This window comes from Mus caroli, unplaced genomic scaffold (assembly GCF_978045245.1).
Source record: "Mus caroli unplaced genomic scaffold, Mus_caroli_1 scaffold_2, whole genome shotgun sequence".
Lineage (NCBI taxonomy): Eukaryota > Metazoa > Chordata > Mammalia > Rodentia > Muridae > Mus > Mus caroli.
Window position 1 is genome coordinate 24,914,456 of NW_028227257.1, and position 13,454 is coordinate 24,927,909.

At 50.1% G+C, this 13,454-nt stretch overlaps 1 pseudogene; it reads right to left on the reverse strand.

The window, feature by feature from the left end:
- Positions 1-12,713: 12,713 nt before the first annotated feature.
- On the reverse strand, positions 12,714-13,027 carry LOC110290345 (small ribosomal subunit protein eS28 pseudogene; annotated as a pseudogene).
- Between the last annotated feature and the right edge of the window lie 427 nt (positions 13,028-13,454).

The window sequence follows — 13,454 nt, forward strand, 5'->3', positions numbered from 1 at the left end:
GGCGTCAGTGATCTTGCTTTCTCTCTTGAGGATGAAGAAAGCTTCTTTTTTTTTGGGGGGGGGGGAGCGCTGCCTGCTCTTGCAGAGGTCCTGAGTTCCATCGCCAGTAGCTCACAACCATCTGTGATGGGATCTGATGCCCTCTTCTGGCCAGCAGGAGTACATGCAGATAGAGCACTTACACATGGAAGGAAGGGAGGGAGGGAGGGAGGGAGGGAGGAAGGAAGGAAGGAAGGAAGGAAGGAAGGAAGGAAGGAAGGAAGGAAGGAAGGAAGGGAGGGAGGGAGGGAGGGAGGGAGGGAGGGAGGGAGGGAGGGAGGGAGGGAGGGAGGGAGGGAGGGAGGGAGACAACTTCATTCTCAATGATGAGCCACGGATACTGTACCAAATCCTCTGTGGGCCAGAGGAAGGCGAGAGGCAGTGTATCACCACCAGCCTTCAGAGCCCACTTTGAAGCCAATGCTACAACCCTCCCTGGAAATGGGGACCTGCGGGGAATAAGAGACTTTGTAACATACTAGCATTGGGGACGGTGGTACTGGTTCCACTGTTACATTCTTGTCTATGTTTTTCCTAAAACATCTTTCCGAACCCAAACTTTAAAAGTTTAATTCTATATTTATTATTTGGGGGGGGGGGTGGCTGCAAGTGTCACAGCATTCCTGTGGATAAAGCAACTTTGTGGTGCCACCTGTAAGGGTTCTGGAGAGAGGATTTAGATCCCCGTGTTTGTACACGTATCCACGGTGCCCTCTCCCCAGCTCCAAATTCTATTTACATTTCAAATATGGATGTTTTAATTATGTGACAATGAGCTTGTCAGAGGCCCCACACTGGAGCCCCATCCTCCCAGGGCTTCTGTCCACTCACAGCTTCAGTGTCCCTTGCTCCTCTCCTCCGAGGCTTCTGTTGGCCAAAACAGGCATGGCACAGCTCTTTGCCAGGCTACCGGTGCTATTTCTGTAGCCCAGTCCTTCCCCAGACCACTGAGTCTGCAGCTTCCAGATTGTTCCCTGATGCTTTGCCTCTCACTGGGCCAGACATCAACCATCGCTATTCCTGCCCCTTGCTGCCTCCAGCAGCCCAGAGGTCTGTGAATCAGCGTTCCCCCACCCTGTCCCTCCTCCCCGGCACTTCTGGCACCTTGCTCAAGTCTGCCCCCTGATGTTCAAGTCTGTCCTCTCCACCTTAATCCAGCCACGCCGAAGCCCTCCTGGCCTGGCAGTACGTTGCAGAGGCTGACATGGTTCCTGAGGAAGACACCTGACATTGTCCTCCACATGTGCAAGAGCACCCCTTGAACACACGCAAGCACACACATGCAAACACACACATGCAACACATACACGCAGAAAGGTAATGAGGACCTAATTTGTGCTGGGGACTCACTGCTAATTTTCCACAGCCCTCCTGATGCCCCCTCATGCCTTGTCCCAGCACAAGGCCCCCACCAATCTCCTCCAGGTCTAACAATACCTCCCTGCTGCCCACTCTTGTCTCTTCCTGTCCAGGCCCACAGGGCAGAGGCCAGGCTAAGAATCCCCACACGGCTCAATGCCCCCTTGCCCTTCTAGACAACCCTATCTCTGTAAGGAATCCCTCTGAAGACCGCCCCCTCTCCTCTTGTAAAGGGATAGATACTAAATGGCTTCCTCCCAGGCCAACGAGCTATGATTCAATAACCCTCATGGCCTGGTGCCGTTTTATGCTGATGGGGCCAGGAAAGGCCTGGCAGCCAGGAGAGTGGCTGGAGGGCAGAGACTGTGGCTCTGCCTTTTGTTAGCTTTGCAGGCTGTGCCTGGCCACAATTTAACTGTGCTCTTTAGAATTGGGGTATGATGCATGTGCCTGGCCTCAGTCACCATTTCTGGGGCATGGTGGCACTTCATACTGCTGGAAGGTAAGTAGGAAGGAGGGAGGGAGGGTGGGGAGGAACGGAGGGAGGAATGTTCATCATCTGACCAAAACACTGGAAGCAGGAGGCCTGGTGGCTGACAGTAGAGGAAGGCTTGAGCATGAAAAAGAACAGGCATGGTGGCTCACATCTGTAATACTAGCACGTGGGAAGGCAGAGGCAGGTAAATCTCTGAGAGTTCGAGGATAGGCCAGCCAGGACTACATAGTGAGACTCTGTCTCACCACCACCACCACCACCACACACACACACACACACACACACACACACACACACACACACACTTCTAAAACAAAACAATCCCTCCAAAAAATTCAGGACCACATCTGACTGTTCAATGTTATACCCTAGTCCCTAAGGTGGTACCTAGCACACAGTGGGTACCCAGGAAACATGGCGAAAGGAGGGATGATGGGTGAGGAAGGAGAGAAAAAAAAAGAAAGAACTTAAGAGTGGTTCTTCCAGAACAGCAGGAAGCAACCCGGGTTCCATTCATCTTCATCCATCTTCATCGGAGCTGGAGAAGATGCATGGTGGGGTGGGGGGTGGGGTGCAGGGAGGCTGCTCATTTCAACACTTCCATCAAGTGACATCAGAATCCAATTCCATCCTGAGCATTTTCCCCCTCTCATTTTCATCTCCTGCCATCTTTTTAACACTCTCTGTTGAATTTCGCGTTTGGAAAGGCTGATTGAATTGTGGCTCCAGGGACTTGCGACAGTCACTTTAGATACTTAAGAGTTCCAATCATACTGCCGCCACCCAACCTCCCACCACCTGAGTGCTGGAGAAGCCATCTCTTATGAGAGCTGATTATATCTTTACAGCCCGGAACGTCACATTCTAAAACAGGGGGCTGTAAAAATCAGAATTCGCCATGACTAACACAAGTCATAGAAAAGGCCCCAAAATGCCTATTTATGAGAAACAGGCTGGTGGAGTTTGCAGCTGACATCATTTGAGTCATGGGTGGGTCTAAGGCTAGGGAGGGCTGTGAGGTCGTTCCTGCACGAGTCAAGCTGTCCAGTCTCTAGACAAGCGCCCAAGGTTCTCCCTCCACTGTGACTGAAGAAGCTGCTGGTTCAAGGAGAAAGATGCACACTGATTGGACCGTGCCATATACAATCTTACAAAATCCTAAAAGGTGTTTCCACCTGTTTCTGGGTTGGAGGGTCTTCCCATGGGGCTTCAAAGGATGAACGGGAGTAATGGGAAATGGGAGAGCCTGGAAAGGTGTCAGCTGAAATGGGAACAGCATATGTAAAGTCAAGAGACAACAAATAGAAATGCGTAGTTTGGAATTGCTGCAGCTTTAAATGCCAATGGGGACAGGGGAGGGTGAGGTTGGAGGTGACAGAGGACAGTCCCAAAGAGTTATATGGACCTTATCACAAGCCAGAAGCCAGGGAGGCAAGAGTAGGCTGTCACCAGTTCCCAGAGACAAACCACGAGAGAAATACCCTGATGCAGAGTTAACAGAAAAAGGGTGGCCCGCGAGATGGCATGGAGGGAGAGAAAGCTGATGCTTCAAGTCCAGTCTCAAGGGACAGTGGGACCCACGGGAGGCACCAGCCTGGCAATGGCTCCTAAAGTCACAGGGCTGACAATGTGCCAGGACAATGGTCATAGGAGGCCACGTGGCAGCCCTAGGCCCCTCCCTACACACAAATCAATTCAGCCCGTACAAAATCTTTGAGCTCCTTTTCTGAAAGGAAATGGAGGAACAGTGGATCTGGGGAAGAAGTGGGGGAACAGGCAGGAGAGGAGGGAGGGGAGGGTGTGGTCAGAATGTATTGTGTGAAAGAATAAAGAAAAAAGGAAAGAAAAAATTATTTGAGCCCTCTAGCTTGTCTTGGGAAATATGAGCTGGGAAATCCCAGCGTAGCCATCTCTGACTGGTCTCCACTTGGACAGGATACATGTTCTGCACCCGTCCTCCTCGCCATCCCTGTGTGCAGAGGCTTTGGGTCAGAGGCCATGGCACTTGCCAGGATTTCTATGGCTATACCTCTATCCGTTTCTGGGAAACTCAGAGACACTGTTACTTGTTCCAATCAAAACAGGATAGTGCACTCAGGAGGCAGAGGCAGGTGGATTTCTGAGTTCGAGGCCAGCCTGGTCTACAGAGTGAGTTCCAGGACAGCCAGGGCTATACAAAGAAACCCTGTCTCGAAAAAAAAAACAAAACAAACAAACAAAAACAAAAGACAAAAAATAAACAAAAACAAAAACAGGATAGTATAGCTCTTTGCCAAGACAAGTCCTTGTAAGAAGCAATACAAGGCCAACTGAGATCCAAAGCCTAGGCCAGGCTCTCTTCTGTCATTTGTAAGACCTGCTACTGGGGAATCCTGATCTAAACAAAGACAAGATGTTTTGGTTACTTTAGAATTTCTGTGACCAAGGTAACGTATGAAAGAGAGCATTTAATTTGGGGCTCATGGTTCCAGAGAGTTAGACTGTCATGGGAGGAGGGGGCTTGGCAGCAGGCAGCAGAGCACTGGAGCACTTCATATTGGTGTGGAGCTGAGGATTCACATCTCGATCCACAATCACAGGGTAGAGAGAGCTATCTGGAAATGCCATAGCTGCACCTCCTAAGTGACACACCTCCTCCAACAAGGCCACGCCTCCTAAGCCTTCCCAAACACTTCTACCAACTGGAGACCAAGCATTCCAATGTATGAACCTGTGGGGACCACTCTCCTTCCAACCACAACGCAAGAGAATGAGACACAGAGAAGAGAGGTGAGAGGACAGAGACAGGGGAGGCGGCCAGGGAAGGAGCACAGCGAGTTGTCCGCTGCTGCCAAGAAGTTACATGGAGTAAGATGTGTGAGTTGGTGGCTGTGACATGTAAGGGCCCTCCATGCCGTGCGTGAATCCACACAGAGGAGTGTAGACATGTACATAGACATGTGTGTACGCGTACTAGGCATATATGCAAGCCCACATATGACCCTGTATATTCATGCCCTTTCATACATAGTAGTATATGTATGTGCAGGCACAGAAGGGTGCATACAGGTGTGCCAACATGTGCACATAGACATGTGTATGCATACATATGTGTGTATATATATATATCCATATCAATACACATACACACATATTCATATATATATATACATACACACACATTTAAACATACATTTAGGCCAGCGTATGATCCTGTGTACACATGCTCTTTCATGCACAAGGGTATATATGTGCACACTCAGAGAAGACAGAAATGCAGGGACATAAACACATGTGCATGGACTCAGTCATTAGGTTTGCATGACTGACAGACTGACACACACATGTGCACACAGCCTGTGGTCCCCACCTCTAGGGATCCCCGCTCAGACCTCAGGAAACCCTGCCAGTAACAATCCAACAACTTGTAACTAAATAAAATGATAAATAGCCCCTCCAGATGGCTCCACGCACACGCCCACTCCTTGTGCTGGAGGGATGGCACACTCTGTGCCAATAAATCCTCCTGTTTGAAAACATTTGCCTTCTTAATTGGCCCGTTTATGAGTAAAATATGTTTGGAGAGAGTGCTTTGCCAGAGAGGGCCCCTGGGCCCAGGACTGCTGCACAGTATGAAAGCCCAGACTGGCCTACATCCTCAGGTGTCAGCGGAGTGGGTGTCACTGCTGCCAGTGTAGTCCTTGAAATGTCCTCTGGACTCTCTGCAGTACAGTCTTGGAGAGATGATCCCTCTGTGAGAGCACGTGTTCCCACCAGACCCTGTGAATGCGACATTCCTGGACAAAGGCTCTTTGTAGACGGCTTTGAGGGTTTTAAGGTGATGTCATTCAGCACGTCACCTCTGATGCCAATGACAAGTGTCTTTATAAAGATGAGAGAAGATAGTGGTGGCTCTGATGTGAGGACATGACAGAGATGGAACTGGAGCTAGAGAGGACCAAGGGCTTCCCAGAGTCCCTAGCAGGGACTCTCCACCACCTCAACTCAGACAACCCAGGGCCTCTTGAACCACGAAGGGATGCCTCGCTATCTTTTAAAGAGAGTTTGAAGTATGAGGCAGTGTGTCTCCTCACTGCTGCATTCAGCCAGGGTCTGGTGATGCTTAGGCAGCCTGAGAAACAGTCCCAGACAAGTATAAACTTGTCTACACAGAAAGGGGCCTCATGGCCTCCAGCCAGCTGGAAATTGCCTTTGCAATGTACCCTGAAGCCTCAGACTGGGGAGGACCTGGACCAGCTGAACTTACCTAGTTGCTTCCTCAGATGAGCTGAGTGCGTGGTGCGTGCAGCTCAGAACAGCCCAGTGCAGGGATCGGCTCTGGAATCCACTGGGGCAGGACAGAAAGGGTCCCCACAGGACTCTGTCTGTTTCTTCTGTCCAGTGAGCCCAGGATCAGAGCCACCCTCTCCTCACATACCCACCCCCACCCAGATATGTGGGTGCTCACATCTATCCTCCCCTGGCTTGGCTGGAAAGTGAGGCCAGAAAACCATCCTCCTGCTGAGCCCCCAGCTCTGGCCTGCCTGTGTCTGACCTGCACAGCCATCCTGCCTCCAGGAGAAACAGGGCTGCTCTCAAGTTGTAATTCACAGCAGGCCAGAGCACTGGCTCAGGCAACGGTGCTGCTTCTCCTAAGAGCTGGCCTGTGGCCCTGGGCCCCAGTACACTCAAGTCAGGTGAGTGGGAAGTCTGCACCACACATTAAGTCTTATCATTCCTCACAGAGACTCTGTTTTCTCATCTGAACAATGGTGAACACCATAATGGCCCCTAAGGATCACATGAGAAGGCCCTCCACATCATGCAGGGCACCCAGGTATGCCTAGCACATAGTTCCCGTTGTTAAAGAGACTTTAGAGGCCAGTACGGGACAATCACAGTGTGACAGCAGACTGCCTGACAGATGGGACTGAGCCCTGCACTGGGCTCACCACAGGACACCAAATCCTCTACGTGACTCAGCCTGGCCACTGTCCTCAGAGCCCAGGGTCACCATGGATGATTCGCACACAGGCATGGGTGGAGGTTGAGGGGACAGGACTGACATCTGGATTTACGGAAAACATGATAGCTGAAGTGACAATCTGCCTTACTGGAACATAAACCAGATTGTTAACACACGCCAGGGTCAGGGGCTGAGGTCAAGTGTCTTGGTGACAGTGACGTCACCTTTCTCAGTTCTCAGAGTCACTGTGTGGAATCCAGAGTCAGAGCTGAGGTCCTTTGCCCCTCCTGTGACCCCGTGGCAGGCTGAACAGATGCAGTGTTTTACGTCATAAAGATGCCATTTATCTAAACGATCCTGTTACCAAAAGCTACAGTCCTGGTCCAGGTGGTGTTTATAATCAGTTCAGTTCAGCAGTACAAGGTGCTCACAGAAACACCAAGCACAAGAGTGTCGTGGCTGCTGCTCTCCATGAATTTATGGTCCAGTAGGAGACAGCCCCCCAGATATGTGGGTGCCAGCATGTGTTAGGCATACCTGGGTGCCCAGTATAAAGTGGAGGGCCTTCTCACATGGTCCAGTAGGCACTGAGAAGGGAATGTAAGGTTTCCACAGCTCACGTGTGTGTGTGTGTGTGTGTCCATGTTCCAGTGTGTGTGCATGCATGTGGAGGTTAGAGGTCAGCTTTGGGTGTCATTCTTTGGGAGCCTTTCAGGGTGATTTTTGATAGAGAGTCTCTTTCTGGAATCTGGTGCTGAGTGAGCGTGGAGCTCCTCCCATCTCAGGTGCTTTTACATGGATGCTGGGGATCAGACTCAGGTCCTCATGCACGGCAAGCACTCTACTGAGCCATCTCCCCAGCCCTGTCCTAGCTCTTTTTTTTTTTTTTTTAAGATTTACTTATTTGGTTTATGTATATAGCTATAGGTTGTGAGCCGTCATGTGGTTGCTGGGAATTGAATTCAGGACCTCTACTCACTCCAGCCCCGCTGGCTCCAGCCCAAAGATTTATTTATTATTATATCTAAGTACACAGTAGCTGTCATCAGACACACCAGAAGAGGGCATCAGATCCCATTACAAATGGTTGTGAGCCACCATGTGGTTGCTGGGATTTGAACTCAGGACCTTCGGAAGAGCAGTTAGTGCTCTTAACCGCTGAGCCATCTCTCCAGCCCCTGTCCTAGCTCTTAAGACAAGTGTCAGGTGGAAAAGTGACAAGACCTGGACTAGATGCTAAAATGCTTCTCTACCTGCCCATTGGAAGCTGATGTGCAGGGAAGGGTTAGGCAGATAGCAGGAGGCAGGTGGAGGTCATGGCTGGCAAAGATGGTGGTGGGCTGGACTAGGTAGGTTAAGTACCACCACAGTCGTTCAATCCTTGAAGCTACACAGAGCTCTTACGCCGTGTCATGCTTTATATATGCTCTGCCCTAGGAGTGGCAATATTAGGAGGTGTGGCCTTGTTGGAGTGGGTGTAGCCCTGTGGGCATGGGCTTTAAGACCTAGCTGCCTGGAAGCCAGTCTTCTAGAGGCCTTCCGATGAAGATGTAGCTCCTCCTGCACCATGCCTGCCTGGATGCTGCCATGCTCCCCCCTTGATGATAATTGACTGAACATCTGAACTTATGAGCCAGCCCCAATTAAATGTTGTCCTTGTAAGAGTTGCCTTGGTCACGGTGTCTGCTCACAGCAGTTTGCAACACCCACCTCTAGTTAAGGCTCCTTGACTTGAGATTCTTATTTAGGTTTGTTTTTTCTTGTGTCTTGTTTCCTGTATCCCAGACCTGGAACTCAAACTTGGCTATGTTTCTGAAGTCGGCCTTGAACTTTTAATCTTCTTGCCTCCACCTTCCAAGTGCTGGGTTTATAAACGTGAGCTACCATGCCCAGACCAAATCCATGGCTTAATGCACGCTAGGCAAGTACTTTCCCCACTGAGCTACATGCCAGCCCTTTCATCTGTGTGTATGTTTAGTTTTCCTGTTTGATTTGCTTTGTGGTTTTTTTTTTTTTTTTTTTTTTTTTTTTTTTTTTTTGGTTTTTCGAGACAGGGTTTCTCTGTGTAGCCCTGGCTGTCCTGGAACTCACTCTGTAGACCAGGCTGGCCTCGAACTCAGAAATCCGCCTGTCTCTGCCTCCGGAGTGCTGGGATTAAAGGCGTGCGCCACCAACGCCCGGCCAATTTGCTTTGTTTTTTGAGACAGGATCTCGTATAGCCCAGGCTGGCCACAAGCTTACTACATAACTGAGAATAGATATTGAACGCGTCACTTTCCTGCCAAAGCATGGGCCACCACCCAGCTTGCTTTGCTTTCTTGAGGCAGGGTCTTACACTGTATGGAGCCCAAGCCGTCAAAACTTTCTAGGTGGTCCCAGCAGCCCCTCCTGGGGAGGGACTTTTCTTCCCCTGCAAAATGGGCCAGGGAAAACCTTCCCTGGACTGAAAGCTTTAAACCCACAATGCTAAATGTAGGCCCTAAGTCCCGTGACTGTCTCAATGGCCTGTTGGTCCCTCTGAGGTCTTCATATCCCCCTGCCTCTCTGGCAGGAGGAGAGCACACACATCCTTTCCTCGACTGCTAGCGACATCTCTGGACAGCAGGCAATGGTTGGTGGGTGTGTGAGGGCGATGAGATTCCTCTAGGGGTGCAAGGAGAGGGGACTCTCAGTGACACTCCTCCCAAGGCCCCCTCGCAACCAGCGGTCTGTGGCCAGCGCGGGAGGAGCCCAGTTACTTCACTGCCTGGGAGATGGCGCCACCTGCAGGCCTCCCGGAGCACTGCTGCCCTCACGCCCGACGCTCCTCTGAGTAGCCAGGTTCCTTTTCTGGCCACATACCACCGCATCCTGGCGACTCCCAAAAGGTCTGCGGGTCTAGGAATTTGGAAATGTTCCTTTTACGTGCTCAGTGTACGTCTGCCCCACATCTGACTTGAGTTAACCCTAAACAAGGCCTTGGGAAAGGTGTGTGTGTGTAGGAGGAGAGGGGAAGAGAGACAGAGACACAAAGAGAGGTGGACTCAGCCTGAAGCCTGGAAGCTATGACCAAGGAAGTTTTCGAGAGAGAATGGTAGCTTTTTTTCTCTTTTAAAAGAGAAGATCTCATTGTGTTATCCATGCTGGCCTGAAACTCACACTTCTCAGGTTTCTGTCTCTAGGTACAGGGATTACAGGTAAAAGCCACCAAGTCTGAGTGTGACAGGCAAGCTGGGCGGCAGGAAGACCAGTGAGGCAGGTACAGAAGTTCCAGTGAGAAAAGAATTGATGCCCTGTGGGCCAGTGATAACAACAGGGCGAGGGGAAATGGCAGATTTCATACGTAAATTCTTTCCCTCCTTTAGAACACAGGAAGATGCCACCACAAGTCTTTATATACATATTTCTTATGTGTCTGCCTTTAAAAACTTCAAGCAGCTATGTGTATATTGCTATCCAATCTAGCACAGTGGTATATATAGAATTTATAAATACAGACTATGGTATATATTAAAAAATAATCAGAGATCAGATGAATTAATTTGTATCTGGAATATACTGAACACTATAAAAAGCTGGGGGTATAGCTCAGTGGTAGAGTATTTACCCTAGCAGAGGCAAGACCATGAGTTCTCTAACCCAGGGAAACACACACACACACACACAATCTGCAAGCTGTCACAGATTGTTTCATGGGTTGGGGGACAGCCCAGTGACATTTCCTGCCCTCCATGCTCTTGTAGAATTAGTCATGTTCCTGTTGAAGTTGGTCACTAATTCCTTACCTCCTGAACTTGGGTGAGTTTACAAGCCAGTGTTTCTGTGTATCCTCCAAGACTGGGTCACATAAATGCTGCTCACTCCGCTGGCAGGGACAGTCAGTCACTCAGAACTCCGGGTTCCTACCAACAGCCCCAGCAAGCTCCAGTGAGGCATGGGCCATTTTTCACAGACTGAGTGAAACTGAGGGAGATGCAGAAGCCTGCAGCCTGGTCCTGGCCTTCTGAATTCTCACCCTCGGGCTGAGTATAATAATGGCTGCTTTTCACAACCTAAGCTTAAGGCTCGATGGCTAAGTGCTGGCCACGTGAGCATGAAAACCTGGATTTGAACCCCCAGAACCCAGGTAAAAAGTTAGGCATGGCACCACACCCAGTGCTACTCCTGGGAGATGGGAGGTTGAGACAGGAGACGCCCCAGAAGCTCATGGGCCAGCTGGCCTGACATACACAACAGCTAACAATAAAGACTCCACTCAAACAACATGGAAGGCAAGGATCAGCACTCAAAGTCATCCTGACCTCCATACATGACTCACGAACCATGGCAAGCATGCACCATGTGCACACGTGCACTCGTGCACACACACTGACAGACACATACACACACGTGCACGCACACACACCTTTCCGGTGCCCCCCCCCAACCCCCGCACCAGTAGAGAAGCAGGCAAGCTTCTTTCTTATATACCTTGATGGCTTTGTCCACTCTTCCTGTGAAGGAGCTGAGTGTCCCCAGAGATCCATCCAAGGTGAAGATGGAGAGGAGGAAACTGTCTGGGAGAAAAGAGGAAAGGCCTCAGGTTGTGGGAGACTCGCTGACCTAGGTTCCCTATCATATCAGTTGCTATGGAAGGACACTGGAGCCCAGTTACTGCACGGCTCTGATCCCACCGCTCTGTCTCATGGCTGTCTAGATCAGCAGTTCTCAACCTCCCTAATGCTGCACCCCTTTAATACAATTTCTCATGTTGTAGTGACCCCCAATCATGAAATTACTTCACTGCCACTTCATAATTGTAATTTTGCTGGTATGAAATATCTGATCTGCAGGATATATCTAATGTGGGACTCCTGTGAGAGGGTTGTTTGATCCATAGGTTGATAACTTTTTTGGCTCTCAGCAGCAGGCAGAAATGAGAGGCAGTCTTCTCTTTGGACCCAGTACTTGGTTACACTCAGGTTTGGCACCTTCTGAGACAGGTACGTGCCTCTGTGAATACGCCTCTGCCTCACCATGGTCACAGGGAAGAGTATGAGGAGAGAGGTGGTTCTTAGGCTACTTGCTGGATACTCAACCTTAGACAGATCTCTTTAACCCTTCTGTGCTTGGGCTCCTCCCACTGTAAAACAAGCAACAATAGCTCTGCCCCATGGTCTGTGTGGGTTGGATGGAATGATGGCTTTGCAGTGTTCCGAGCTGCTCCTTCAGAGCTGCTGTTCCTACTAAAAATCAAGTGTTCCGGCCTGGGATGCTCTGAGCCAGAGAAGACACCTCTGCTGGAAAGAGAGCCAGCGAGGCCAGTATGCAACTTGAGGATGGGGCTCTCTCGGCCTAATATGTTTCACCACACCAGATGGCAACCACCTTTCTCAACTTCCTGTCAGACCACAGTTTCATGAGGGATGGCAGAGACACTCAAAATAATACACTTGTCAGTTTGGGCTTATAGTGGGCCAGAAAGTGCTGGGTTCTGATCTCAGCAGCAGCAGCAACACACACACACACACACACACACACACACACACCCTGGAGAGGGGCAGGGGAGAGAAGAGAGCTGTGTTCAGGAGTGAAGACCCAGTCAAGGGTCTGAGAATTCTGGGTAACAGTAGCTGTGTGATGAGCAGGACCAAGTCACAGAGTGACCACATACGTTTTTCTGGGGACATAAGTCTCCTGGCTTTAAGGGTAGGCTTCTAGAGTTACCAAGAACTTTGTTAAACTGGATCCTCAGATCTACCCTATTTGGGGGTTTTGTGTTTTTTGACAAGGTCACACTCAGTCCTGGTTGGCCTGGAACCCTATAGGTTCAGGGTGGCCTGGCCTCAAACTGACAGAGATCCCTCCACCTCTGCCTCCTAAGATTAAATATTAGATGCACAGCTATTCCAGGGCTTTTTTTTTTTTAATATAAATGCTTTATTTAACAGTTGCAGATCATTCCGTGGGCTAAGTAGTGGATATCCAGAACCCCACCAGCTGCAAGATCAACGCAACCTTCGAGCTTCTCTTTCTGACTCCAATAGGGTGAGCACGTCACCCTCTCGAACGGGGCCTTTGACATTTCGGATGATAGAGCGGCTGGTGTCATCCATAAATTCCACTCGCACCTGCGTGCACTGTCCCTGCGAACCGGTCCTGCTCAGCACTTTGGTTACCCTAGCCAGCTTGATGGGCTGCACGCGACTCGTGTCCATGATGGCTGCGATCTGGCGGAGCTATTCCAGGGCTTTTAAGGAAGAGACTATAAAGGGATTGAGGACTTTGCACATGTTTAGATTCCATTTATTTTTAGGGGTTTAGGGGCTAAGCGCACGGGCTGCTCTCCCAGAGGATTAAGGTTTGATTCCCTGCACCCACTATAGCCCACAGCCATTTATAACTCCAGTTCCATGGTCTCGGGTACCTGCTTGGCCCTTCTCAGGCACCAGGCAAACGTGGTGTACAGACATACATACAGGCAAAACACTCATACATATAACATAATCTTTAAAACATTCAAATCCACGGTTATTTGCCACATGGCTGATTTTCAGTGTCTGTGTGGTGGACCCTGCTGCTGCTGCCACCTGGACAACATTCAGTCCCTTCTTCCTGGCACCAGACTCTGTTTTGTCTACATAGGCCAGGCAGACT